A 27,749-nucleotide genomic window follows, 5' to 3' on the forward strand; every position below is an offset into this window, starting at 1 on the left:
TCATTGACTTAAGAAAAGGACCCCAGACAAATTGCTGGGGGAAAGTCAGTGTCTGTCTGTCTGTCTGTCTGTCTGTCTGTCTCTCTCTCTCTCTCTCTCTCTCTCTCTCACACACACACATACACACACAGACATACACACACACACACACACACACACACACACACACAACTTGCACGTCTCAGGGAACGGACACCATGAGCATCACTTGGCCATCACACTCATAAGCTCACAGTGGCAAAAGGTCAAGTCAGAATTCTAGCACAGATAGGAGAAGGGCACAAGAAGCCCCTGTCCACCCCTGTGCCTGAGAAACTATTACCATTTGGTGGCATCTAGGGGATGGAAAATTATTTTTTTCTGGAGGTATGCACACTGGTAAATTGTCAGTGTGGGCAACAAGAACTGGATTCAGTGGGACAGTGGGAAGAGAAGCGGGGGTACTTACTGGGGATGTCTCAGCGGAGGGGACTTGGGATGGATGTGATCAAACTTTATTATATATATCTATGAAAATGGCAAAAGATCTATATGTGTGTGTGTGTGTGTGTGTGTGTGTGTGTGTGTGTGTGTGTGTGTAAAGGGCCAATAAATTTGCTCAGTATCTAAAAGGCACCTGGTGACCTGAGCTCAATTCAATCCCTGGCACCCACATGGTAGAAAGAGAGAAGCAATTCCCTTGGGCTGTCTTCCGCCTTATGTGTGTGCCACGGCATGTGCACACACACACAGTGTAAAACAGAAACAAAGGAAAGAAAGAGCAGGAAGGGAGGGAAAGGGAAATACCTTAGAATCAATCAAGAATGCCCTGGATCCTGGTTTCTTTGTTAGTTTTTTAATTATGAGCAAGGAATTTAATTCATCAATTTATTGTGAATGTAGTCAGATTTTTTTTCTTTTTTTTTTTTTGAGCTGGGGACCAATCCCAGGGCCTTGTGCTTGCTAGGCAAGCGCTCTACCACTGAGCTAAATCCCCAACCCTGTAGTCAGATGTTTTAAGTGCATTTTTTTTCCTCAAAAAGATACACTGGAGTTCGTTCCCCAGCATTTCTGAATGTGGCCTTTTCTGGACACAGAGTGGAGGTAACTGAATTCAAAGGGGGTCATAAAGCAAGACATCGGTTTGTCTGGTCTCTCAGTATAGAGGAAGTCACACAGGAAAAGCACCTCGTGATGCTGAAAGCAACATTCCAGGGGATGCTTCTGCGATTCAAGGACGGCCAGCACACTCAGCAGTTAGGGGAGAGGCACGGAGCCAGCTTGTCTTCATAGTTCTAGGCTTAGATAGAACAGGCGCGCAAACCGGAAGTGATCTCATATCGGTTAAACGAAGTATATTGGATGGCTCACCCAATTTCTACCTAGTAACCTTGTCTGCCTAGTAATTCCTGTCATGGTCAACATAAGGTAAGCTGGAGCCTATGAGTGTGAAGTACATGTACCAAATGACCAGAGAGGACAGATTGCTCTAGCATAATTGTCTTATCTGACCCTGCAATGTGCTGTCTGTGATGATACTCAATGTTGCTGAAGGCCTGGTGTAGGTAGTGGAGATCTCCTTTCACAGGCATCTGGCTAGCACACTGCCTGCTCACTTCTCCAGCTGTTACTTTGTCTTGTGCCCTAAGTTCTGCTTCTCTTTCCAGCTTGACACTGACTTCCTCTGGGGAGCTTCCTCTGCAACCTCTGCACCTCAAACAGAGGGCTGAGGAAATACACAGTGGGTTCTTAGTAAGCACTGTAGAAATAGTGTAATATTCTAAAGAAGTTCAACATTCCTTCATGAGAAAAGTCCTGGAAAGACCAGGAATTCAAGGCCCATACCTAAACATAGTAAAAGCAATATACAGCAAACAAGTAGCCAACATCAAACTAAATGGAGAGAAACTTGAAGCAATCCCACTAAAATCAGGGACTACACAAGGCTGCCCACTCTCTCCCTACTTATTCAATATAGTTCTTGAAGTTCTAGCCAGAGCAATCAGACAACAAAAGGAGGTCAAGGGGATACAGATTGGTAAAGAAGAAGTCAAAATATCACTATTTGCAGATGATATGATTGTATACTTAAGTGATCCCAAAAGTTCCACCAGAGAACTACTAAAGCTGATAAACAACTTCAGAAAAGTGGCTGGGTATAAAATTAACTCAAATAAATCGGTAGCCTTCCTCTACACAAAAGAGAAACAAGCCAAGAAAGAAATTAGGGAAACGACACCCTTCATAATAGTCCCAAATAATATCAAATACCTCGGTGTCATTTTAACCAAGCAAGTGAAAGATCTGGACAATAAGAACTTCAAGACACTGAAGAAAGAAATTGAAGAAGACCTCAGAAGATGGAAAGATCTCCCATGCTCATGGATTGGCAGGATTAATATAGTAAAAATGGCCATTTTACCAAAAGCGATCTACAGATTCAATGTAATCCCCATCAAAATTCCAACTCAATTCTTCACAGAGTTAGAAAGAGCAATTTGTAAATTCATTTGGAATAACAAAAAACCCAGGATAGTGAAAACTTCTCAACAATAAAAGACCTTATGGGGGAATCACCATCCCTGACCTCAAGTAGTATTACAGAGCAATAGTGATAAAAACTGCATGGTATTGGTACAGAGACAGGCAGGTAAATCAGTGGAATAGAATTCAAGACCCAGAAATGAACCCACACACCTATGGTCACTTGATGTTTGACAAAGGACTTAAAACCATGCAGTGAAAAAAAAGCATTTTCAGCAAATAGTGCAGGTTCAACTGGAGGTCAGCATGTAGAAGAATGCAGATCGATCCATGCTTATCACCCTGTGCAAAGCTTAAGTCCAAGTGGATCAATGACCTCTACATCAAACGAGATACATTCAAACTAATAGAAATAAAAAAGTGGGGAAGCATCTCGAACACATGGATACTGCGGAAATTTTCCTGAACAAAACACCAGTGGCTCATGCTCTAAGATCAAGAATCGACAAACGGGACCTCATAAAACTGCAAAGCTTCTGTAAGGCAAAGGACACTTTGCCCTTAGGACAAAACAGCAACCAACAGATTGGGAAAAGATCTTTACCAATTCTACATCTGATAGAGGGCTATTATCTAAAATATGCAAAGAACTCAAGAAGTTAGACCCCAAAGAACCAAATAACACTATTAAAAATGGGGTATGGAGCTAAACAAAGAATTCTCAGCTGAGGGATTTCAAATGGCTGAGAAGTACCTAAAGAAATGCTCAACAACCTTAATCATCAGGGAAATGCAAATCAAAACAACCCTGAGATTTTACCTCACACCAGTGAGAATGGCTAAGATCAAAACCTCAGGTGACAGCAGATGCTGGCAAGGATGTGGAGAAAGAGGAACACTCCTCCATTGTTGGACCCCCAGGGCAGGGGAATGGGGGGGGGAGGTGGTAAGAGGGGTATGGGGGGAACAGCCTTATGGGGGAGGGGGAGGGGGAGGGGGAGGGGGTTTATGGACAAGAAACCAGAAAAGGGAATAACATTTAAAACGTAAGTAAAGAAATATATCCAATAAAAATAAAAGAGGTCGGGTTGGGGATTTAGCTCAGTGGTAGAGCTCTTGCCTAGCAAATGCAAGGCCCTGGGTTTGGTCCCCAGCTCCGAAAAAAAGAAAAAGAAAAAAAATAAAATAAAAGAAGTTAATCAGTTTAAAACATTGTATGTAAGACAGTATGAGGTGAACCATGTAAGTTGTATCCACGTTTCTTCTCTTCCTTTCCCAACTAGTCTACCCACAGATTGTAACTGTTACTGGGTTGTTGTGTGCAAGTGCACTGAGGTTTTTTTTTTTTTAAATTTCATACACATATTAAAAGGCAAAATTACAACTAATTTAGGTATGTTATGAGCAAAAGATTTCTCCCTTGTTATTGTTTTCTCCAAGGAGAGAATCCAGCCAAGAAACAACCACATGTTTAAGCAGAAGTTCGTTTTGAGAAGCCTAGTATATACTCCAGAGAGAGACTGGAGTAAGCTGACTGGGAGGGAGATGGGTGGCAGCCCACTGGGTTCTGCACTGTTGACTTTATCAAAGTTCTTATGAATGGTTTTAAGTGGGTGGTATACATTCATGGCGGCAGGGCGGTCCTTTTGCCCTCCATGTTGTGGCGGTCCAGATCTCCCTTTTAGTGCATTTCTTCCCACGAGCCTCTTGAAAACCAAAGAACAGTGCAAACGATACAGTAATGAAGCCACAGTGTGTGCGGAGTGCAGACCCACCATTGGTGGGCATGTACGGCAACTGGGAAGTTCCAATTAGATTGAAAGTTTGGATACAATTATGTGGAATTTGGCTTGAGTGACACTATTTCGGTTAGGTCTGGTCAGTTGGGTCAAAACTCAGCCCCAAAAACTGGTCTCCAGGGTCAGTGAATGGCTCAGGGACTAGGGGCATTTGCCACCCAGCGGTACAAGCCTGGCAAGCTGAGTTCAGTTCTGTGTTGTCACAGGATTAAAGGTTGATGGACGGTACAGATCCCACAAAGTTGTCCTCTGACTTCCATATACACGTCTTGATATGTGTGCCTCTCAACAACAGTAATTTAGAAACTAGTTTCCCATAATTTCTTTCCCCGTTAAAACTAAACACAGTGTAGCCATTGTCAGTGTTTCTGTATAATAAACACATGCATTATATGATTTTACATAGTTGCTTAGTGTCATAACATATCGGATAGCTACACTGGGGTATTTAAGTGTTCCCAGGTTTTACCATTGTAAGTAAAGATACGATGCACCCTTTTGAGCACACGTTTTTGCCTGTGGTGGGAGTGTTTCTGATTGGCTAAAGATCCAGATTTGCAATTTCCAGGGAACATTATGATGATGCCCAGTAAAGGACACTCAAGAAGAGTCATGCTGTAGTATTAACTCTGTCACGCCTGCTCTGTGAAATCTAAGCAGGCCTCTGAATTCTGTTACTTCCTTTGTTGGGGGGAGAAAGGTACCATCCTAGTTTGCCATTTGTGAATATCCAATGACAAAATATGCCTCCTGGTTGTCTTAGGCACAAGTTTGGTGCATTTGGTCTGTGTATGCCCCCTCCTTCCTCATTATTTGGTTTGCTTTTTTTTCCTCCCTCTTCTTCCTCCTCTTCATCCTCCTCTTCTCCTAGGGTTTGCAGGGGTCAAAGGACTCACCTAACATATGCACACCACAGGCTAACACTCCACCAGTGAGCTATAGTTGCTTCCCAGTTTGTAGTTAGTCGAGTTTCTCCTTAGCCTCTCCATGGTCTGCTTAATTCCATTCAATGGCATGCAAATTTTTAGTGGTTGACAGGAACTGACCACCTTTAAATATCTAACATGGGATTGAATAGGGGAATATTATTGAAATTAAATAAATGAATGTATTATATGGAAATAAATCTTTGGAAGGGCAAACTCAGTACCTCGTATTTGATTATCTTTAGAAAAAAAACATGAAAGTGGCCTATAATAATAATACAGAGTACCTTTAATCCCAGCAGCGAAGGGGAAAATGGCACATTAGTCAGTCCTCACTGCTATAATGGAATGTTTGCAACAGCTAACTTATAAACGGAGTTTGTCTCAGGGCTCTAAAGGTTCAGTCCAAGATCGAGCATCTCCACTGTTTGCTCTAGCAAGGGCAATGGTCATGACAGAATTGTGTAATGAACAAACCACTTATGTCATGAGCCAGAAATGAGAAAGAAAACAGGCCAGGGTCCTATAACCAACCTTGACCTACAATGAGCACAGGGTCAGAAATGGCTGAGCATGACCGACAATATACCTGCAGTGAGCTAAGAACCTGCTATAGGGTCCTATTTCCTGAAGGTTTTACCATCGTCTACTGGGAACACCCTGAATACCAAAATTTTAACACATAACATCTAGGACATGTTCCACATACAAATTAGATCAAATACACAGAAATTGTCTACCCCAGATGCTTATAAGCCATGGGTAGGAAAGTCTATACACCCATGTTAATCAAGACAATCAATTATGAAATACCTCCCAATTGGTTACAAAGGTGTCTATGACTAGTTTGTTACCAAAATCCCAGACCTGGAAGTTTTGCTTTATTGCTGAACAGTTCTGTGTGCAAGTGATAAGCTTCAAGTTTCTTATAGAATATAAATAAAAAAAAATATTTCAAAGGTTATATGAGGCACTATATACAAGAAACTCAAGAGAGACCTGTGGAAAATGTGATATTCAGCAGATGTAACCAAGATAAATAGAAATGAAAATATTCTCATGGAAATAGCATTTCAGAGATGCCCTAGCTCTGAGGTCTTGAACTAAGAGTTACTACTCTGGACCCCCACTTTCCTCTCTTGCAAAGAGCAGAGATAGATCTTTAACGTCCCTGTTACTCAGGCAACAACAAGGACAGCTGCAGGTAAACAGTGCTCACATGGGTTAGGCCTGTTCCCACTGCTACACTTAGTCACTCTGATCCTCACAGAAAACCTGAAGCAGCCTTTGCTTTCTGCTAATTTTTGAAGGAAATTCCTGCATCTCGTTTTGTTTTACTTTAAGGCTTTTAACAAATAGTTTTTCATCGTTTTTAAAAACATTGTGTGTGTGTGTGTGTGTGTGTGTGTGTGTGTGTGTGTGTGTGTGTGAGAGAGAGAGAGAGAGAGAGAGAGAGAGAGAGAGAGAGAGAGAGAGAGAGCGAGCATGCATGCAGCTTGGTGCATATACGGAGATCCGAGGTCAGCTTGTGGGAGTCAATTCTGTCCTCCTACCATGTGGCCCTGGGGATTAAAATCAGGTGGCTAGGCTTCACTCTGAGCATCTTAACCTGCTGAGGTGGTTTGAATACAAATGGCTCCCATAGGTTCATATATTTGAATACTTACTCCCTACTTGGTTGAACTGTGTGGGAAGGACTAGAAAGGATAGCCTTGTCAGAGGAGATGTGGAAAGACCCACGGAGAGGACCTTTCCCTCAGGAGGAGACCCAAGCGCCCAATGATCGAGCCGAGTCCACTCGGATGCAATCAGCAAGAGGGTTTATTGGAAAACACAGGTACCTGTGGGCACACGGTCTCTTCGGAGGACTTGCGCGCCCAGCAGCTCCAGCATGGGGCTTTTATAGGGTTTGGGGAAGCAGAAGCGGGCGTACAGAAGCAGATGCATAGTTACGGGGATTGGTGGATTCAAACGAGGCACATAGACATGTTCACATATGATTGGCTATTTCACATGATGAGGTAATAAGGTATAGCTACACACATTGGCAGGTTTGGGGCATCCTGGATGTCGGGGGCTGGGGGCTTATCTCTTCCTGCCAGGTGGCCTGTGAGTCAGATCCGGTACTCCTGGTCTGTTCTGCATTCCTTTCCTTTTATGGTCTGTTAGTTCTAGCGGCAGGGCAGGGCTGCCTGGACTTGCTTTTCACAGTGTTTAGTCCTGAGGTTGTGAATTTTGAAACATACTCTTTTAACTTCATAATTTTAAACCTTAAATCTGTATAATTTTCCTTTCAATGTGTCACTGAGGGTAGGCTTTGAGGTTTCAGAAAGCCCAGGCCATTCCCAGTTAGCTCTCTCTGCCTCATGATGGGTGTCAAGATGAGAGCTCTCAATCAATGGTCCAGTGTCCTTCCTACTGTCATGCTCCTGCCATGGTGATCATAAACTCTAACCTCTTGAAACTGTACACACACAATAAACTTCCTCTTCCCTAAGTTGTCTTGGTTTTGAAGTATTATCACAGCAACAGAAAAGTAACTAAGACACTTGCTAATCAATTTCCCTGACCCTTCAGGCATTTATTATTATTATTATTAAAACTTTAAAGCTATTTTCCTCTTTGAGAAGAAACAATGGCTATAAAGAAAAATTTACATTAGTTATCTAATGCTGTTCAGCAAACTATCCCCAAAGCTTACTGCTGTAAATGTCAAGTTTTCCTTGTCCCAGATGAGATTTGAGAGCTAGAGACTCAGCAAGCGTGGTTCTCCAGAGGCTCTCGTGAGGTTACAGTGCAATTGTCTGACGTTTAGACTACAGCTGTCTGAGGGAACGGGAGAATCTCTGCGGAATTTGCTCCTGCAGTTGCTGGGATAGATTTCAAGCCCCCATCATACGGGACTTGAACAAAAAGCAAGGTTTTTGGAGGCTGCTTTCCCAGTCGAAAAATTAGAATGAAAAAAGATGGGGAAGAGAGGATGGTGGGAAAGAACCAGGACTGAAGCTACAGTCTCCTAACTGTGAGCATATTCACGCTGCTAATCTTAGAGTCCATCATCTCTTCCAGATTATCTTTGCTAGAAGAAAGTCGAGTCCAGCCCAAACTCAAAGAGGAAGACAGTTGAGTTTCACTTTGCTTCAGGGGAAAATATCCAGAGTATGAACAATATATCACAGCCGAACTGAAGCCACCTACCATGAGGAAAGCATGTCATCCGACCACTTTTATACTACAATAATCCAGTGTTTCCTTGCCTCCTGAGTACTGGGCGCACAGGTGTGTGCACCACGCACCAGAGCTGAGTGTGTCTTTATAGCTGCAAAAAGCACAGAGAAGAATATGAAAAACAGCTGGGTTCACTGGCTTGAATTAGCAATTATTATGTCTGTCCTATCCTTTTAAAAAAACTCATTTAAAAGTATTTTAAAGGTATTTTATGTCCTGTTTAGTTTTTAATTGACATAATCTCCCTCTCTTTCTCTCTCTCTCTCTCTCTCTCTCTCTCTCTCTCTCTCTCTCTCTCTCCCTCTCTCTCCCTCCCTCTCTCTCTCTCTCTCTCTCTCTCTCTCTCTCTCTCTCTCTTTCTCTGTGTGTGTGTGTGTGTGTGTGTGTGTGTGTGTGTGATACCATGTGGTAGATTGATACACATACATAGTTGATGTTCAACTCAAAACAAACACTCATTTCTTCAAACATTATTATTTCTTTGTGGTTAAAAACATTCAAAATTCTTCGGTTTTTAAAAATACACTAAACTTCCAATATCTGTGGTTAACCTACCGTGTGACAGAACATCAGAATTTATTTTTCCAGGTACTCACTGACCAATCAAAAGACATCTCAAAACCACATGATAAAAGTAGACTGCCCACATGTTTATCCCAAACCTTTCCTACTCACCAGGAACTATCTTCTCAGCCTTTTAAATTTTCTTTCTATAAGTATTGTGAAAACAATGTGCAGTGTATTCATAGATATTTAAATTTTTCATGTAGAATACCATGTCTACATATTATGAACTTACCTTTTCTACTCATGGTGACTTGGTTCAATATTTTCCTTTTTAAGTTATATACTTATATGTTATATATGAAAAGCTCTCAGGGAGAACTTTCTCTCGGGATGGAGACCCTCTAACTCCAAAGACCAGACCGAGACACCACAGGATGTAATCAGCAAGAGGATTTGGTTTATTGTCGGGATACACAGGCACAGGCACCTGTGGGCGCTTCAGTCACTCGGGGGACTGGCGCGCCCCACGGAACCAAGGATGGGCTTTTATAGGATTTTGGGGAGCAGAAGCAAGCATACAGAAGCAGATGCATGGTTATAGGGATATAATTGGTGGATTCTAATATGGCAAGGGTTTAGCCCGGGAGCAAGTTTCCTAGCTACCTTCTTGAAACATAACGGCTGACTCGGCCCCCCAAGGGTTCAGCCCGGGGGCAAGTTTCTTAGCTACCTTTCTGGAACATAACAACTGACTCAGCCCCCCACCAGGGTGTGGGACCTCTCTCGGGGCTTTTTTTTCATTGTCAGGTGCTCAACCGAAGTCGTCCTGTTGCCAGGCCTTCAACCAAACACATCCTGCTTGGCAGCCGCTGTGTACTCAGTGTTCTAACCTTTTTCTGAACCAGTCATCTTAAGTACAGCCTTGCAAAATGGCGTTACTGCTGCTAAGCTGGGGTCTTTCATTCCCCCATTTTTTTTGCTAACTTTGAGTGAAATCTTTCACTCGACTTGGTCAAGAAATTTCTGTCTGGTGGGGGCTTATTTCCCCACTGACTCTAGGCCACAAAAGGGCTAGGAGGAGCCACGTAGGAGTTTTAACTTTAAGGGGTTTGGAGTGTGCTGAACTCTCCATGTCTGGGGTGTAGTGTTGTGATTAGTCAATTCCTCAGACCGGACTGCCTTGACGTGTGGTGTGTGGATCTAAGCCGAGACTCTGTCTACCTTTAGGGCGGTCGGGGTAGTCAGGAGGACGGTGTAGGGTCCTTTTCACTGTGGCTCGAGATTCTTGGTCTGGTGTCTGTGCACCCACACGGTGTCTCCAATCTGGAACGGGTGTGGCACCACCGGATGCTCAAGCTTGTCCTGGTAAGCAGCGGCCAAAGGTCTCTAGACGTCTCTCTGCACAATCTGTAGGGCCTGTAAATGGGCCCTCAGAGAAGGGCTGTCAGCAAAATCAGCAATGTTTGAATCAAAGAAATGGACAAATGGGGGTGGTGTTCTATATATTATTTCAAAAGGAGTTAGACCATGGGGGCCCGGGGTATTCCGGGCCCGATATAGAACTAGGGGAAGGAGGGCCACCCAATCCTTTGAGCCAGTTGCAAGCGTAAGTTTGGATAAAGTCTCCTTAATTGTTCTATTCATGTGTTTTACCTGACCTGAACTCTGGGGTCTATAGGCACAATGTAATTTCTAATCAATCCCCAGCAATTTGGCCACCAACTGACTTACTTGGGAGACGAAAGCGGGCCCGTTGTCCGACCCCAACACTTGAGGCATGTCATACCTGGGAAAGATTTCCTCGAGGAGCTTCTTGGTGACCATTTTTGTAGTCTCGTGTTTTGTGGGGAAGGCTTCGACCCATCCTGAGAAGGTGTCTATAAACACTAGGAGATACTTGTATCCATATATACCTGGTTTAATTTCAGTAAAATCAATTTTCCAATGGATGTCGGGATGGTGTCCCCTAGGACGAACTCCTTGTCCAATCATGGTCTTTTCCGGGTTAACCTGAGCGCACGCTTTGTAACTCTCAGTTACCTTTTGTATCGCTTTGTCCCGATTTAAAAAAAAAACACAGATTTATCTCTTCCCGATCTAGTAAGGTTTTTATCTTCTTAAACCCCAAATGGGTTAATTTATGTAAAAAGGAGATCAATTTAAAAGTCATTTTTATTGGCATAACTGTCTTTCCTTTGTAGACCCACTGTTTTAGTTGAGGGTGGTAGATGGCCCCCATTTTTTTTTCTAGGAGCTCTATGTCCTCATGGGCATAAACCCAACTGGTTTGTCCCACTGGTGGGGGTGTGGGTTGGTCTGGGCTATTTAAGGGCAAGATTTGTTTGCTCATGGCCGCTTCTCGCGCCGTGGCATCGGCCAGCCGGTTTCTTCGTGCCTCTGGGTTGTGCCCTTTTTGGTGTCCTGGACAATGTATAATACTCAGTCTTTTGGGCAAGAATAGGGCTTCTAAGAGGGCCAGAATTTTAGCCATATCTTTACCCTCAGATGTGAGCAGCCCCCGCCTCCGGTAGATCTCCCCGTGGATGTGTGCCGTGGCAAAGGCATAACGGCTGTCTGTATATATATATATTTAGCCTCTTATCTTTTGTCATCTTGAGCGCCTGAGTCAAGGCGATGAGTTCAGCCCGTTGTGCGGAGGTACCAGCAGGCAGGGCTTTCGCCCAAATCACTTTGTCCTCCGTAGTGACCGCAGCTCCAGCCTTTTGTTCTCCCTCTGCCAAGAAGCTGCTGCCATCCGTGTACCATGTGTGGTCAGCATTCTGAAGAGGCTGGTCCGATAGGTCCGGCCTGGTTCCATGTACTTCTGTGAGGATTTGTAGGCAGTCATGCTGTTCTGCCTCCTCTGGTAGAGGAAGCAAGGTGGCAGGATTGAGGGCAACTATAGGCCCAAACTGAACCCGTTCTGCATCCAGTAACAAGGCTTGGTGTGAGAATTAGAGAGCCAGCGGTCTGGGGGCTGTTTTACCAAGGCCTCCACTGCGTGGGGTGCTAGGATGGTGAGTGGCTGTCCCAAAGTCAATTTTCCAGCGTCCTTGATCAGGACAGCAATAGCAGCCACCATCTTTAGGCACGGTGGCCAGCCGGAGGCCACAGGGTCCAATTTCTTAGACAGGTAGGCCACAGGGCGTTTTCAGGGTCCCAACCTTTGTGTTAGGACCCCTTTAGCATACCCCTGTTTCTCATCGATGAACAGTTCAAAAGGTTTGTAGGAGTATGAGGGTGGGATGTTGAACCCTAAAGTCAGGAGCAAATTGTAAGGGTTTGGAACAGTCGGATGAATATCTTCTACCCTCTTGTTGACCTCTCTCAAGTCTTGTACTGGCCTATAATCTCCAGTGCTGGGTTTCTTAACAGGCAGAAGAGGCGTATTCCAAGGCGACCGGCAGGGGACTAGGATGCCTTGATCCAGAAGCCTCGTAATGTGAGGCCTTATACCTTGATAAGCTTCATGGGACAGGGGGTATTGTTTTATGGAGACTGGAGTTGTAATTAAGGGGGGCTGTTGGAGCGCCAACCCCATCCCACCAGTCTCTGTCCAAGCCAGTGTCCTGTCCCAGTTCATAGGGTTAGAACTTGAAGGGGAGTTCCGTGGGGGCCAGTTATTTGGGCCCCTCCTTCCTCAAAATGAATTTGTGCTTTTAGCTTGGTGAGCAGGTCACGGCCCAGCAGAGGGTACGGGCAGTCCGGAACATGTAAGAAGGAATGGGTCACCTTACTAGTAGCCAGCTGAACCCGGCGGTCCGTAGTCCATCGGTATTGTTTCTCACCAGTAGCTCCTTGTACCCAGGCCGTCCGGTCGCTGAGTTGTCCTGAAGCTTGAGTGAGGACTGAATGTTGGGCTCCTGTGTCTATCAGGAAAGCAACCGGCTGCCCCCCAACTTTAAGCGTTACCCTGGGCTCAGGGGGGGCTCCTGGCCCTGACCTCCCTAATCTTTATCTAGAGCCAAGAGGGAGGTTCGTGGTCGAGGCTTTCGGGGTCCGCCAGGCTTCTTGGGGCACTCTCTGGCCCAGTGCCCTTTCTCTTTGTAATAGGCACATTGATCTTTATCCAGCTTCAGCCCCTTTCGAGCTCCCCCCTATCTCTCTTCTTTTCTTGGCCCTGAACTACGGCGGCCAAGATTTGACTCAATTCTCTCTCTTATTAAAAATCTTTTTAGCTTCTTTAAGTAAATCCTGTAATGTATAGCCCTGCAAATTTTCTAACCTCTGTAACTTAGTCCTGATATCTGGAGCAGCCTGCCAGATGAAGGACATAGAGACACTCGTCATTTGTCCTGGGTCATCTGGGTCATAGGGAGTGTACATACGGTAGGCCTCCTTAAGTCTCTCTAGAAAGGCGGAGGGAGTTTCCCCTGCTTCCTGTAATACCTGTTTTACCTGAGCCAAATTAGTAGGGCGTCGTATAGCCCCTCGGAGACCCGCTAGAAGCAACTGGCGATAAAGGCGTAGGTGTCCCTTACCTTCAGCTGTATTAAAATCCCAGTTTGGTCTCTTAAGTGGGAATGTAGCATCAATTTTTTTAGGCAGCTGGGTGGGACGCCCATCATCTCCCAGAACATGCTTTCTGGCCTCTAGGAACACTCTTTGTTTTTTTTCTGAGGTTAAGAGGGCCTGTAAGAGCTGTTGGCAGTCATCCCAAGTAGGCTGGTGGGTAAGTAAAACAGATTCTATTAGGTCGGTGAGTGCCACCGGATCTTTGGAGAAAGAAGGGTTGTGTTGTTTCCAATTGTAAATGTCAGCTGCTGAAAACGGCCAGTATTGGGTCTGGCCACTGGTTCCCTGTCTAAGTGGGAAAGCCTGGGAGGTTGAATCTGGCATCACCTCGCGCTTATTGCGCAATCTCCCTGCGACAGGGGAGAAACCCTTATCAGACTGTGGCCCGGCAACTGATCTGGCCGGCGGCTCTGCCTCCTCCGTTTTAGCCGGGCCTGTCAGAGAGAAGATCTATGAGAGGGGAGTTTGGGTCTGCCGGGAGGACAGGTTTCTTAAGACGTGGCCGGCAGACCGGGCGGGGCCGAGGGGACAGGCTGGGGGTTGAGGGGAGGCCAATTCGGGTCCACGAAGGGTTCCGCCTGGGGGGGGGGGGTTAAGGCGAGACTCTCTCAAGTGATAATATAAGGAACCTGGTCAGGATGTCCGTGGACGACCCGATCTTTAACCTGTAAAATAATGATCTTATTAAATGTGTCATTCACTGGCCATCCTGCTCCGAAAGTGGGCCACTCGGATGTGTAGAGAGTCTGCCCTTTTCCTTTTTTTTTTTAACCTCGACGGACTGGTTGTGTGCCCAGTTGTGGACGTCTTTCCAATGATCAAGAGTGAGACTTAGGGGCGTTGTTAGGGACTGTCCCATGTTAGTTCTAAGGAAGATTAGAACACAGAGAAAACAAACAACACCAACAGTCAAACAAACAACAGACAGGCGTGCTGCACGGCTTTGGTACCAAACTGAAAGCAAAAAGTCAGATGGAGGTGGCAAAGGTCCGGGGCCCTCTGAAAGCCAAAAATACAGACAGAGGTGCCGTTAGTCCGGATCTTTCTCTTCTCCCAGATTGGGCCCCGAAAAGTCGGGCCCCTAACACCCTTGGAACGTCTTCCAGGGCTGCAGGGCAAGAAGTCCGAGCTCGTCAGCTCCTTCTTCGTCCCGCCCAAATTCCAAACAACCTGGCTGAGCGCTCACAGAACAGACCTGGCTGAGCGCTCACAGAACAGACCTGGCTGAGCGCTCACAGAACCTGGCTGAGCGCTCACAGAACAGACCTGGCTGAGCGCTCACAGAACAGACCTGGCTGAGCGCTCACAGAACAGACCTGGCTGAGCGCTCACAGAACAGACCTGGCTGAGCGCTCACAGAACAGACCTGGCCGAGCGCTCACAGAACAGACAGAATAAGGCAGAACGAGACAAAATCAGACAGACAGACAGACGCCGGCCGGCTTACCTCCCAGTGGGTGGTCGGTGGTCCCTGGGTGGAGGATCTCCATTCCCGGCCAACGCACCAAATGAAAAGCTCTCAGGGAGAACTTTCCCTCGGGATGGAGACCCTCTAACTCCAAAGACCAGACCGAGACACCACAGGATGCAATCAGCAAGAGGATTTGGTTTATTGTCGGGATACACAGGCACAGGCACCTGCGGGCGCTTCAGTCACTCGGGGGACTGGCGCGCCCCACGGAACCAAGGATGGGCTTTTATAGGATTTTGGGGAGCAGAAGCAAGCATACAGAAGCAGATGCATGGTTATAGGGATATAATTGGTGGATTCTAATATGGCAAGGGTTTAGCCCGGGAGCAAGTTTCCTAGCTACCTTCTTGAAACATAACGGCTGACTCGGCCCCCCAAGGGTTCAGCCCGGGGGCAAGTTTCTTAGCTACCTTTCTGGAACATAACAACTGACTCAGCCCCCCACCAGGGTGTGGGACCTCTCTCGGGGCTTTTTTTTCATTGTCAGGTGCTCAACCGAAGTCGTCCTGTTGCCAGGCCTTCAACCAAACACATCCTGCTTGGCAGCCGCTGTGTACTCAGTGTTCTAACCTTTTTCTGAACCAGTCATCTTAAGTACAGCCTTGCAAAATGGCATTACTGCTGCTAAGCTGGGGTCTTTCATATATTCCTGTAACAATGTGTTAGTCAGGGTTCTCTTGAGTAAGAGAACTTACAGAATGGGTCTCTTTCTCTATGAAAAAAAGGAAATTTATTGGAATAACTTAAAGGCTGTGGTCCAGCTAATCCAACAATAGCTGCTTATGAACAGAAAGTCAAAGAATCCAATAATTGTTTAGTCCATGAGGCTGAGTGTCTCAGCTGGTCTTCAGTGTACACTGGGACCCCAAGGTAGGCTGTAGTACCAGTGAAGGAATGGATGTGCTAGCAAGAGGAGAGTGAGTAGACAAAAAGCAAAAGCTTCCTTCTTCCGTAGCCTTAGGCAGAAGGTGTGGTCCAGATTAAAGGTGTCCTCCCTTCCAAGACACAGATTAAGGGTGGGTGTTGTACTAACCCATACTTTTTCCAGCAAGATATGAGGGTCCATTTTCCTATACCGATATATCTACATTCAATATTGCCAGATTGGCCTCGCTTTTGCCAAACTCATTTAAGGGTTTGATAGAAGTGGGCATACATAAGTGTATTACTTATCTTGTGTTCCAGGCACAAATGGGATGGGAAAATGGCCCCTTTACAGGTCCTCATTTGGTAGAGTGCTCATTTGGCTAGTGTGTCATTACTGAGTCTCTCACAAAATGTAATAATTAAGTGAGTCCCCTCAGGACTCCCAGGAGCCTCTGGAACAGAGCCAGACTGATCTGACAGGCTCCCCTGGTTCTCCCAAGGGCCACTTCAACCCATTCACCACTTTCCATTAAGCCCTCTCCTGTCCTGCTGCTCTCTGGTACTCAGAATCCACTTACACTCCTGCCGCAGAGAGCTCGAGAAGACCGCATGCAAACTGTCACATCCAACCTTCATCTACAAGCACACTCTACCTCCCATTTTCTCCTTCCAGTATGGTTCAAGTGTGCTCCTTTGACACTAATCCCTAAAGTCAATTGATAAAGTCCATTGGGAGATTGTTTTAGTGGACCTGTAAGAAGAGGGCTTGGGATGTAACTCAGTGGTACAGCATCACCATGTGTATAGCTTATAAACCACCGGAGGACTCTATACGGCTTTCTCACCAAAAATAAACCAAAAATCACTAGCCACAGCCCCTCAACTGTGGCCCTCCAGAACTGTGAATTCAATAAATGTTCTCTCTTGATAAAGTGTTCAAGTCAGTTACAGGAATAGAAAGTAGACTAAGATATTCTGCATGCTATCCTAAGAAAGCATTACCCTTCTTCCCACCCAAGGCTAGTCCTGGCTCAGCAGCAACTCCTCTCTCAACCTCTCAGGGCTCTTCCTTCATAAATAAGCCCTCTTTTGCCTCTATAGTTAACTGCACTTCCTTCCTCTCTACCTCAATTTTCCTCTATGTAAGCACCTTCACATCTTCCTGTGAGTCCTGGGTCTTCTCTTGCATATCATTTGCAGGACCAACCACCACTTCCTCAGAAAGGCATTTCCTTTTATGTAGGAGACTTCTTTGCCTTCTCAGCATTGACAGAAGCAGAATTTAAATGCCTCTGTGTGCCCCTGTCCTCCTCCAGGAATCCTCCTCTGAGTCTTGCAGAAGACATGGTCAATGCTTATCTGCGGAGTAAAGAAGTGGCCCCAGCCTCCAGCCTCATTCATCTACAGACCTGCATCTGATGCATATTTCAAAATGAGAGGTCCCGTTACTGTCCTCTGGGAAGTGCTTTTGGAGGCTGAGTCACAGAGCAGAGTCCAACACAAAATGATCCCGGGAGAGCAACTCTGTCTTGCTCCTCACAAAGCCAAATGCATACTGCTGTAGAATGTTCTCCGACAGCAACTCCATTAAAGATCCTGTGGAGTATTTGACCTTGGCTGACTCAGTGCCATGATAGATAGTGTAGGTCAGAGCTTCAGGCTCTCTAGGAGCCAGTTGTCTGACTTCCGTATCTCACCTGACATCCTTCCGATTAACAGGCACATCTGTTGACTGGCTTGCTGAGCTTATGGGACCTCTATCTCCATCGTAAAGCCTTCACGTCCGGTTTCTCCTCTCCCCTCTTCACTGTCGCCTGCTCATATGAGGATCCTACCAATGTCATAGGCAAATGTATTGGCCTATGTCTCTTTTAAGTTCGGTGACCTTAAAAATTCATGTGACTCTCCTCCATAGGAAGTGTGTCATTCCAGGGACCTTGGATCACGCTCTTGAGTTGGGATCTCTCATGCTCGATTCAGAATTGACTACACTCTGCTTTCCTGTAAAAGCAGAGCCCTTACAACAATGCCAAGCAACCAGAGCTTCCAGGGACTAAGCCACTACCTAAAGACGATACATGGACTGACCCTGGACTCTGACTTCATAGGTAGCAATGAATATCCTAGTAAGAGCACCAGTGGAAGGGGAAGCCCTGGGTCCTGCTAAGACTGAACCCCCAGTGAACTAGACTGTTGGGGGGAGGGCGGCAATGGGGGGAGGGTTGGGAGGGGAACACCCATAAGGAAGGGGAGGGGGGAGGGGGATGTTTGCCCGGAAACCAAAGAATTATTAAGTATTAAATAAATTAAAAAATATATATATATAAAAAAAAAGCAGAGCCCTTAGTTTAGGTTAGCACCGCCTTTTCTAATATAAATAGCAAGAGAGGAAAAATGCAGTAAGCTAATATTGTTGCTGACTGACAGCCCTGGTAAAAAGACAGAGCGCGGGCACCAGGCATAGCACAGTGTAGACTGGTTAGCATACTAAGGCCCTAAATTCCACTCCGAGTGGACTCCATCCCCACAAAAAAAAAAAAAAAAAAAAAAAAGACTTTATATTCTAAAGTTGAGAATCTATAAAGAATGAAGCATTTGTTTGCAGCCTCGTTCATTAGTTGTTAGTTTTTTTTTTTCCCTATCTTTTTCATCCATGGAAACATTTAAACCTACAGTTTCCCAGGAAAGAGACTCCTGCTTACTGAGCATTTATGATATGCCAGACATTGGCTAAATATATTATTTGCTTTCTCCCATTTCAAACAGTTTTCTTCAAACCACATCTTTGTCAACCTGACTCTGTGTAAGAACACTATGGAAACACTCCCATGAGTGTGACTGAGGGCACTTCTGGAAAGGTTTAACTGAAGAGGGAAGACCTTGGAATGTGGGTGGCGCCCTCTCACAGGCCTGGCCCCTGACAGCTAACTGATGGGGGGGGGGGGGGGCGGGCGGGAGGCTGAGTGTCAGCAGCTAGTGTCTCAGGACGTGATCCTCTTCCTCACATTCCCGCTTCTTTGCTGTGTGGATGCTACTCTTAACCCATGAGTCCAAAGAAAGTTGTCCTCCATCGAGCTGCACTTGTTGAACATTTTATCACATCAACGAGAAAAGTAAATAGAATGCATTCTAAAAATTAAATGACAGGGCAAAAACAACCCAAGGCCCCAGGAAAAAGCGACGTTACATTCCGAGAAAGTTTAAAGACCCTGTACTGTAGGAGGTGGGGGTTTTTTTTGTTTTGTTTTGTTTTGTTTTTTTAAGTTAAAATTAAGCTATGGTCATCTCTAGTGTATGTGACACTCAAAGGCTTCAGATTTCCACACAAATCCCTCTTGCATGTGTTTCTGGTTCTCCCCTCTCCTCCCCCACATCTCCCTGACCCCCACCCCGTCTCTCCCCACCCCACTCTCTGAGTGGCTCACTGCTCTTTTTCACCATTCACTTAATCTGATTACCTTCCGCCTTTTCCCTTTACTCCTGGCTTTACTCTTTTAAACCAATCATTGTTTTTTAAAGCCTCTGTGGCTACCGACCCCCTTGCCTAAGCTGAAGTGAAAGCGGAAGAATCTCTTTACCTCCCCTGAGCCAAAATCACACCTGACATCAAGGTGTCCTGGTGCAGCGTGCAGCTTAGAGATTAAGTCCCGGGTACTCACCAGGCTTTTAGCTAATAAGGGCTTCGGCAGAGCGAATCCCCGCGTTTGAGCTGATTCCTGAGCCTGCTGGGATTCTCAGGGTGCCATGATGAGTAAACGACGACGCCTCGGAGACTTGGGGATTTTCTACAGATGAGATGTTGCAGAGCAAAGTGTGCTGAGACTTGCGTTATAAGACTGGAAACCTCAAAGGGAATTCGCCGCGTGGCCATCTGAAAGTAACATCGAGTGGAAAAATCAAACCGACAAGTCTGCCCTCCTGGTTAGGTCTAAGAGTGCGGGGTCTGGTTTGGAAACTCCAACCTACTGGATGAAAGAAGGACGTTTCTCCTTGGGGTCAATGTTCCAACTACACTTGGCATGGCAGGTGTGTCCGCTAAAAGCTCCCTTCAAAAGCTGAAGCAGGGGGTTGGGGATTTAGCTCAGTGGTAGAGCGCTTGCCTAGGAAGTGCAAGGCCCCAGCTCCGAAAAAAAGAACCAAAAAAAAAAAAAAAAAAAAAAAGCTGAAACAAATCCCTGCGAGAAGTATAACTCTACTTGAAGAAAAGGGTATTGATTTATTTGCCAAACTTTCTGGGTGCTTTGTGAATATCAGACCTGATATTTGAAGAAGGCAAACTGGAGACAAAACAGATGATATTAATCACGAAAATCACCTTTCTCCCTCCGCTCCAAACAAGCAGGCAGTAAAGAAAATTAGTGTTGAAGACCAGAGCTGGTGGGTAGGTGGTTTGGAGCTGGGGCTGACCATCTGACATCATTTCCTGAGAGAATTTTGCTGAGTGGCAAGACACAGTAAGTTACCATCGGGGGAGGGGTGGGGAAAACTGTTGTTATGAGCACTTAGGGACCCAAGTATTATTTCTGGCAGTAAGAGCAGTGTCTTTATGTCTTTTACATCTCTTGGGGGAGGGACAAATGGTTCTTCGTTCCATGAGGAAGTCTTCTTGACAAAACAAAACAAAACAAACAAAAAAAAAAAAAAAAAACAAGATAAAACAGAAACCGAAACACCCTAAAAGTATTTAGATCCCTGCCAAGGCACCTTGCTTCCTTCCACAGCCTCCCAGTGCCCTGAATTAATGTCTTGTGCCATTTCAATGCATATATCATTCCAGTGATACAGTATGCAATCTCTGCCTAACGGATGCTAACGTTGTACCTTGGAGATGAGCGAGTGAATCATCCAGTTGGTTTAGGAAGAGAACTGCTAGCTTCTAATTGGAAGAGAAAGAAGGAGGAAGGAAGAAGGACAGAGGGAAGAAGGGAGGAGATGAGGGAGGGAGGCGGTGAGGGAAGGAGGGAGGGAGAGAGCTCAGTGGGGGGGAGGATGAGACTGCGTGGGAGTTCCCCTGTGGCCTAAATCTTACAGAAGCTCTTCCTTCTATGCCATAATTTCAGGAATGAAATAGCTACGGCAGTTATAAAGAAGTCTCACAAATTTGCACTCCAAAAAGGACCACCCCAGAGTTGTTCTGGCTAACTGCATGTAACCCTTTTAATAAACCAGTTTGACTCCGTCAGGTGGGAAAGAAAGCAACTCTACTCTTGCCAGCTGCTCTGCTGCAAACCATTAAACTGTCCTTCTCTGCTCTTGTACAAACTCTCTGAACAAGCCCCCAGCTTCACTGCCTCTGCTGAGACATCTTCCGGCCCAATACGAGAAACACAAGGTTACACTCTCCTTTGGTTCAAAGTTGCTCTCCAAGCCACCATTAGCCTTCCATCCATCCTCAGAACCCAGTTAAGTTTGCAAGCCTAAATGTGGGAGATATTGGGGCTGGGGATAGCAAAAGAGGTTGGATGCTTCTCTTTCCAGCTCCACTACCTTCTAAACTTTAATCTGCCATTCCACTGTACCCACATCCTGTGGGGGAGGGAGCTGGATTCTCAGAAGGGCAGACAATCCTGAGAGCTCAAGGGGGACCTCCACTTCTGCACACATTCCTGCCCCAAGAGGAACCTGCTTAGTGCCCTCTGCTGACCCAGTCCCACAGGGCTCTGTACCCAGATCCAGCAGAAAGAAAACAGATCTACAGGAGTGCTGACACACAGGTGTACAGAAGGGTCAAGCCACTGTCAGAGACAGAAAGACAAGCTAACACCAGAGGCAACCTGATGGCAAGAGGCAAGCACAGGAACCTAAGCAACAGAAACCAAGACTACTTGGCATCATCAGAGCCCAGTTCTCCCACCAAAGCAAATACTGGATATCCAAACACACCGGAAGCAAGATTTGGATTTAAAATCACATCTCATGATGATGATAGGGACTTTAAGAAGGACATAAATAACTCCCTTAAAGAAATACACTACAACACAGGTAAACAAGTAGAAGCCCTTAAAGAGGAAGCACAAAAATCCCTTAAAGAATTACAGGAAAACACAACAAACAGGTGAAGGAAATGAACAAAACCATCCAGGATCTGAAAATGGAAATAGAAACAATAAAGAAATCACAAAGGGAGACCACCCTGGAGATAGAAAACCCAGGAAAGAGATCAGGAGTCATAGACATAAGCATCACCAACAGAATACAAGAGATAGAAAAGAGAATCTCAGAGGCAGAAGATAACATAGAAAACATTGACATAACCATCAAAGAACATGTAAAACACAAAGAGCTCCTAATGCAAAACATCCAGGAAATCCAGGACTCAATGAGAAGATCAAACCTAAGGATAATAGGTATAAAAAGGAGTGAAAACTCCCAATTTAAAGGGCCAGTAAATATTTTCAACAAAATTATAGAAGAAAATGTCCCTAACCTAAAGAAAGAGATGCCCATAAACATACAAGAAGTCTACAGAACTCCAAATGGATTGGGCCAGAAAAGAAATTCCTCCCATCACATAATAGTCAAAACACAAAATGCATAAAACAAAGAATATTAAAAGCAAAAAGGGAAAAAGGTCAAGTAACATATAAAAGCAGACCTATCAGAATTAGACCAAACTTCTCACCAGAGACTATGAAAGCCAGAAGCCCCTGGGCAGATGTCATACAGACCCTAAGAGAACACAAATGCCAGCCCAGGTTACTGTATCCAGCAAAACTCTCAATTAACATAGATGGAGAAACCAAGATATTCCATGACAAAACCAAATTTACACAATATCTTTCTACAAATCCAGCACTACACAGGATAATAGATGGAAAACTCCAACACAAGGAGGGAAACTACACCCTAGAAAAAGCAAGAAAGTGGGGGCTGGGGATTTAGCTCAGTGGTTGGAGCGCTTACCTAGGAAGCGCAAGGCCCTGGGTTCGGTCCCCAGCTCCAGGGGGAAAAAAAAAAAAAAAGAAAAAGCAAGAAAGTAATCTTCTTGCAATAAACCCAAGATAGCCACACAAACATAATTCCACCTCTAACAACAAAAATAACAGGAAACAACAATCACTCTTCCTTAATATCTTTTAACATCAATGGAATCAATTCCCCAATAAAAAGACATAGACTAACAGACTGGATATGTAAACTGGACCCAGCTTTTTGCTGCATACAGGAAACACACCTCAGTGACAAAGACAGACACTACCTCAGAGTAAAAGGCTGGAAAAAATTTTTCCAAGTGAATGGTACCAAGAAACAAGCTGGAGTAGCCATTCTAATGTTGAATAAAATTGACTTTCAACCAAAAGTTATCAAAAAAGATAAGGAAGGACACTTCATATTCATCAAAGGAAAAATCCACCAGGATGAATTCTCAATCCTGAATATCTGTGCTCCAAATGGAAGGGCACCTATATTCATAAAAGAAACGTTACTAAAGCTCAAAGCACACATTGTACCTCACACAATAATAGTGGGAGATTTCAACATCTCACTCATCAATGGACAGATCTTGGAAACAGAAACTAAACAGAAACATAGAAAAACTAACAGAAGTTATGAATGAAATAGATTTAACAGATATTTATAGAAGATTTCATCCTAAAACAAAAGACTATATACCTTCTTCTCAACACCTCATGATTCCTTCTCCAAAATTGACCATATAATTGATCATAAAACAGGCCTCAACAGATACAAGAAGTTGAAGTAATCCCATGCATCCTATCACATCACCATGAACTAAGGCTGGTCTTCAATAACAACAATGACAGAAAGCCCACATACACATAGAAGTTGAACAAAGCACAACTCAATGATAACTTGGTCAAGGGAGAAATAAAGAAATTAAAGACTTTTTAGAATTTAATGAAAATGAAGGTACAACATACCCAAACTTATGGGACACAATGAAAACAGTGCTAAGAGGAAAGCTCATAGCCCTGAGTACCTCCAAAAAGAAACTAGAGAGAGCATACATTAGCAGCATGACAGCACACCTAAAAACTCTAGAACAAAAAGAAGCAAATAAATCCGAGAAGAGTAGACAGCAGGGAAAAAATCAAACTCAGGGCTGAAATCGACCAAGTAGAAACAAAAAGAACTATACAAAGAATTGACAAAAACAGAAGCTGGTTTTTTGAGAAAATCAACAAGATAGATAAACCCTTAGACTAATGAGAGGGCACAGAGAGAGTATCAAATTAACAAAATCAGAAATGAAAAAGGAGACATAACAACAGAATCTGAGGAAATTCAAAAAATTATCAGATCCTACTACAAAAGACTATATTCAACAAAACTGGAAAATCTAGATGAAATGGACAATTTTCTAGATAGATAACAGGTACTAAAGTTAAATCAGGATCAGATAAACCATCTAAACAGTTCCATAACTCCTAAAGACATAGAAGCAGTTTTTAAAAGTCTCCCAACCAAAAAAGTGCCCAGGACCAGATGGGTCTAATGCAGAATTCTATCAGAGCTTCATACCAATACTGTTCAAAGTATTCCACAAAATAGAAACAGAAGAAACACTATCCAATTCCTTCTATGAAGCCACAATTATGCTTATACCTAAACCACACAAAGACCCAACAAAAAAAGAGAATTTCAGACCAATTTCCCTTATGAATATTGACGCAAAAATACTCAATAAAATTCTTCCAACCCGAATCCAAGAACACATCAAAATGATCATCCATCATGATCAAGTAGGCATCATCCTAGGGATGCAGGGATAGTTTAATATATGAAAATCCATCAACATAATCTGTTAACAAACTCAAAGAAAAAAACCACATGATCATCTCATTAGATGCTAAGAAAGCATTTGACAAAATTCAACACCCCTTCATGGTAAAAGTCTTGGAAAGATCAGGAATTCAAAGCCCATACCTAAACACACTAAAAGCAATATACAGCAAACCAGTAGCCAATATCAAACTAAATGGAGAGAAACTTGAAGCAATCCCATTAAAATCAGGTAGTAGACAAGGCTACCCATTCTCTCCCCACTTATTCAACATAGTACTCAAAGTCCTAACCAGAGCAATCAGACAACAAAAGGAGGTCAATCAGATACAAATTGGAAAGAAGTCACAATATCACTATTTGCAGATGATATGATAGTATCCTCAAATGACCCCAAAAGTTCCACCAGAGAACTACTAAGCCTGATAAACAACCTCAGCAAAGTGGCTGGGTATAAAATTAACTCCAACAAATTAGTAACCTTCCTCTACTCAAAGGATAAACAGGCTGAGAAAGAAATTAGGGACATGACACCCTTCATAATAGTCCCAAATAACATAAAATACTTTGGTATGACTCTAACCAAGCAAGTGAAAGATCTGTATGACAAGAACTTCAAGTCTCTGAAGAAAGAAATTGAAGAAGATCTCAGAAGATGGAAAGACCTCCCATGCTCATGAATTTGCAGTATTAATATAGTAAAATTGGCCATTTTGCCAAAAGCAACCTACAGATTCAATGCAATCCCCATCAAAATTCCAACTCAATTCTTCATAGAGTTAGAAAGAGCAATTTGCAAATTCATTTGGAATAACAAAAAACTTGGGATAGCGAAAACTATCCTCAACAATTAAATTACTTCTGGAGGAATCACCAGGATCCCTGACCGCAAGCTGTGTACAGAGCAATTGTGATTAAAAACTGTATGGTATTGGTACAGGGACAAGCAGGTAGATCAATGGAATAGGATTGAATACCCAGAAATTAATCCACATACCTATGATCACTTGATCTTTGACAAAGGAGCTAAAATCATACAGTGGGGAAAAGATAGCATTTTCAACAAATGGTGCTGGTTCAACTGGAGGTCAGCATGTAGAAGAATGCAGATTGACCTATTCTTATCGCCCTGTACAAAGCTTCTATCTAAGTGGATCAAGGACCTCCACATCAAACCAGATACACTCAAACTAATAGAAGAAAAAGTGGGGAAGCCTCTCGAACACATGGGCGCTGGAGAAAATTTCCTGAACAAAACACCAATGGCTCCTGCTCTAAGATCAAGAATTGACAAATAGGATCTCATAAAACTGCAAAGCTTCTGTAGGGCAAAGGACACTGTCCCAACCAACAGATTGGGAAAAGATCTTTACCACTCCTACATCTGATAGAGAGCTAATATTCAAGATATACAAAGAACTCAAGAAGTTAGACTCCAGAGAGCCAAATAACCCTATTAAAAATGGGATACAGAGCTAAACGAAGAATTCTCAGCTGAGGAATATTGAATGACTGAGAAGTTCCTAAAAAATGTTCAACATCCTTAGCCATCAGGGAAATGCAAATCAAAACAACCCTGAGATTCCACCTCACACCAGTCAGAATGGCTAAGATCAAAAACTCAGGTGACAACAGATGCTGGTGAGGATATGGAGAAAGAGGAACACTCCTCCATTGTTGGTGGAATTACAAACTGGTACAACCACCCTAGAAATGAGTTTGGAAGTTCCTCAGAAAATTCAACATTGTATACCCATTGAGGACCCAGCTATACCACTCCTGGGCATAATCCCAAAAGATGCTCCAACATATAACAAAGACACATGCTCCACTATGTTCATAGACTGAAGGAAAGGCCATTCAGAGCCTGCCCCACCTGAGGATCCAGTCCATACATATACAGCCACCAAACCCAGACACTATTGATGAAGTGAAGAAGTGCATGCTGACAGGAGCCTGTCTCCTGAGAGGCTCAGCCAGAGCATGAGGAATACAGAGGCGAATGCTAGCAGCAAACCACTGAACTCAGAACAGGGTCCCTGTTGGAGGGGTTAGAGAAAGGAATGAAGGAGCTGAAGGGGCTTGCAACCCCATAAGAACAACAATGCCAACCAACCAGAGCTCCCAGGGACTAAACCACTACCCAAAGAGTACACATGGACAGACCCATGGCTCCAGCTGCATATGTAGCAGAGATGGCCTTGTTGGGCACCAATGAGAGAAGAAGCCCTTGGTCCTGCCGAGGCTGGACCCCCCCCAGAGTAAGGGATTGTTGGGGGGGGGCGCCCTCATAGGAGAGGGGAGGGGTGATGGGATAGGGGACTTATGGACCGGAAACTGGGAAAGGGAATGACATTTGAAATGTAAATAAAAATATCCAATAAAACAAACAAACAGACTTCAGCCGTGGGACCACAGGTAAGACCAACTTTTCTGCCTGGTGGACTCAGGACACACAGAGGCAAAATTCCTATGGGACTGGACACTTCCGGTTTTTAGCTGGAGCCCCAACCTTGCTGATCCCAGCCCATAGTTCCCTGCTCCCAAACCCCTTGGGAGATAGAGCTCACTGCCTGGACAGGTGAGCACTCCTGAGACCAATACTGCCCACTCCTGCCCACATCCCTGGCCCAAGAGGAAACTGTATAGGGCCTCTGGGAACCGGAAGATAGGGGTACTCAAGTGGCAGGTCCCCTGTAGTCCACACTCAGCCCGGATCTGAAAGGACCCAATCAAAAGCTCCCTGCACCCAAACCCGTGGGAGGGAGAGCTAAGCCTTCAGAGGAGCAGACAAGCCTGGAAGCTAGAAGAGACTACACTCTGCCCACATTTCTGATTCCAGAGGAAAACACCTAAGGCCATCTGCACGGGGGCCCCGGGAAAAGGCGGCAGAGGCCCTCCTGGTTGCCGCACTCATGGAGAGCTCAAAAGCAGCCCCCCCAGGAGCCACTTCAGCCACGGGACCACAGGTAAGACCAACTTTTCTGCTCCAAGCGACCTGCCTGGTGGACTCAGGACACAGGCCCACAGGAGCAGCTGAAGACCAGTAGACAGGAAAGACTACACAGGAAAGCAGAACACTCTGTTCCCATAACTGGCTGAAAGAAAACAGGAAAACAGGTCTACAGCACTCCTGACACACAGGCCTATAGGACGGTCTAGCCACTGTCAGAAATGGCAAAACAAGGTAACACCAGAGACAACCTGATGGTGAGAGGCAAGCGCAGG

At 44.7% G+C, this 27,749-nt stretch overlaps 3 long non-coding RNA genes across 10 annotated transcripts in view; 1 reads left to right on the top strand and 2 right to left on the bottom strand.

The window, feature by feature from the left end:
• LOC103691422 (uncharacterized) overlaps nucleotides 1-20,219 on the bottom strand; it is a 35,094-nt gene extending 14,875 nt beyond the window's left edge. The window contains exons 1-4 of one of the 8 annotated variants that reach the window (XR_015673760.1): nucleotides 19,743-19,849; nucleotides 19,436-19,647; nucleotides 17,474-17,607; nucleotides 6,987-8,507 (exon numbers count right to left, since the gene is read on the bottom strand). This is a non-coding gene — a long non-coding RNA (uncharacterized LOC103691422). The other 7 variants (XR_015673759.1, XR_015673757.1, XR_015673755.1 and 4 more) reach the window with 7 other exon arrangements.
• On the top strand, nucleotides 1,309-8,623 carry LOC134485573 (uncharacterized). The gene is made up of 2 exons (XR_015673761.1): nucleotides 1,309-1,407; nucleotides 8,258-8,623. It is a non-coding gene; the product is annotated as an uncharacterized LOC134485573 (long non-coding RNA).
• Nucleotides 13,075-15,110, bottom strand: LOC147995990 (uncharacterized). Its single transcript, XR_015673762.1, has 3 exons — nucleotides 14,830-15,110; nucleotides 14,168-14,658; nucleotides 13,075-14,067 (listed from the first exon to the last, which is right to left on the bottom strand). It is a non-coding gene; the product is annotated as an uncharacterized LOC147995990 (long non-coding RNA).
• Nucleotides 20,220-27,749: the final 7,530 nt, after the last annotated feature.

The sequence above is a fragment of the Rattus norvegicus genome, chromosome 2 (assembly GCF_021556685.1).
Source record: "Rattus norvegicus strain SHRSP/BbbUtx chromosome 2, alternate assembly SHRSP_T2T, whole genome shotgun sequence".
Classification (NCBI taxonomy): Eukaryota; Metazoa; Chordata; class Mammalia; order Rodentia; family Muridae; genus Rattus; species Rattus norvegicus.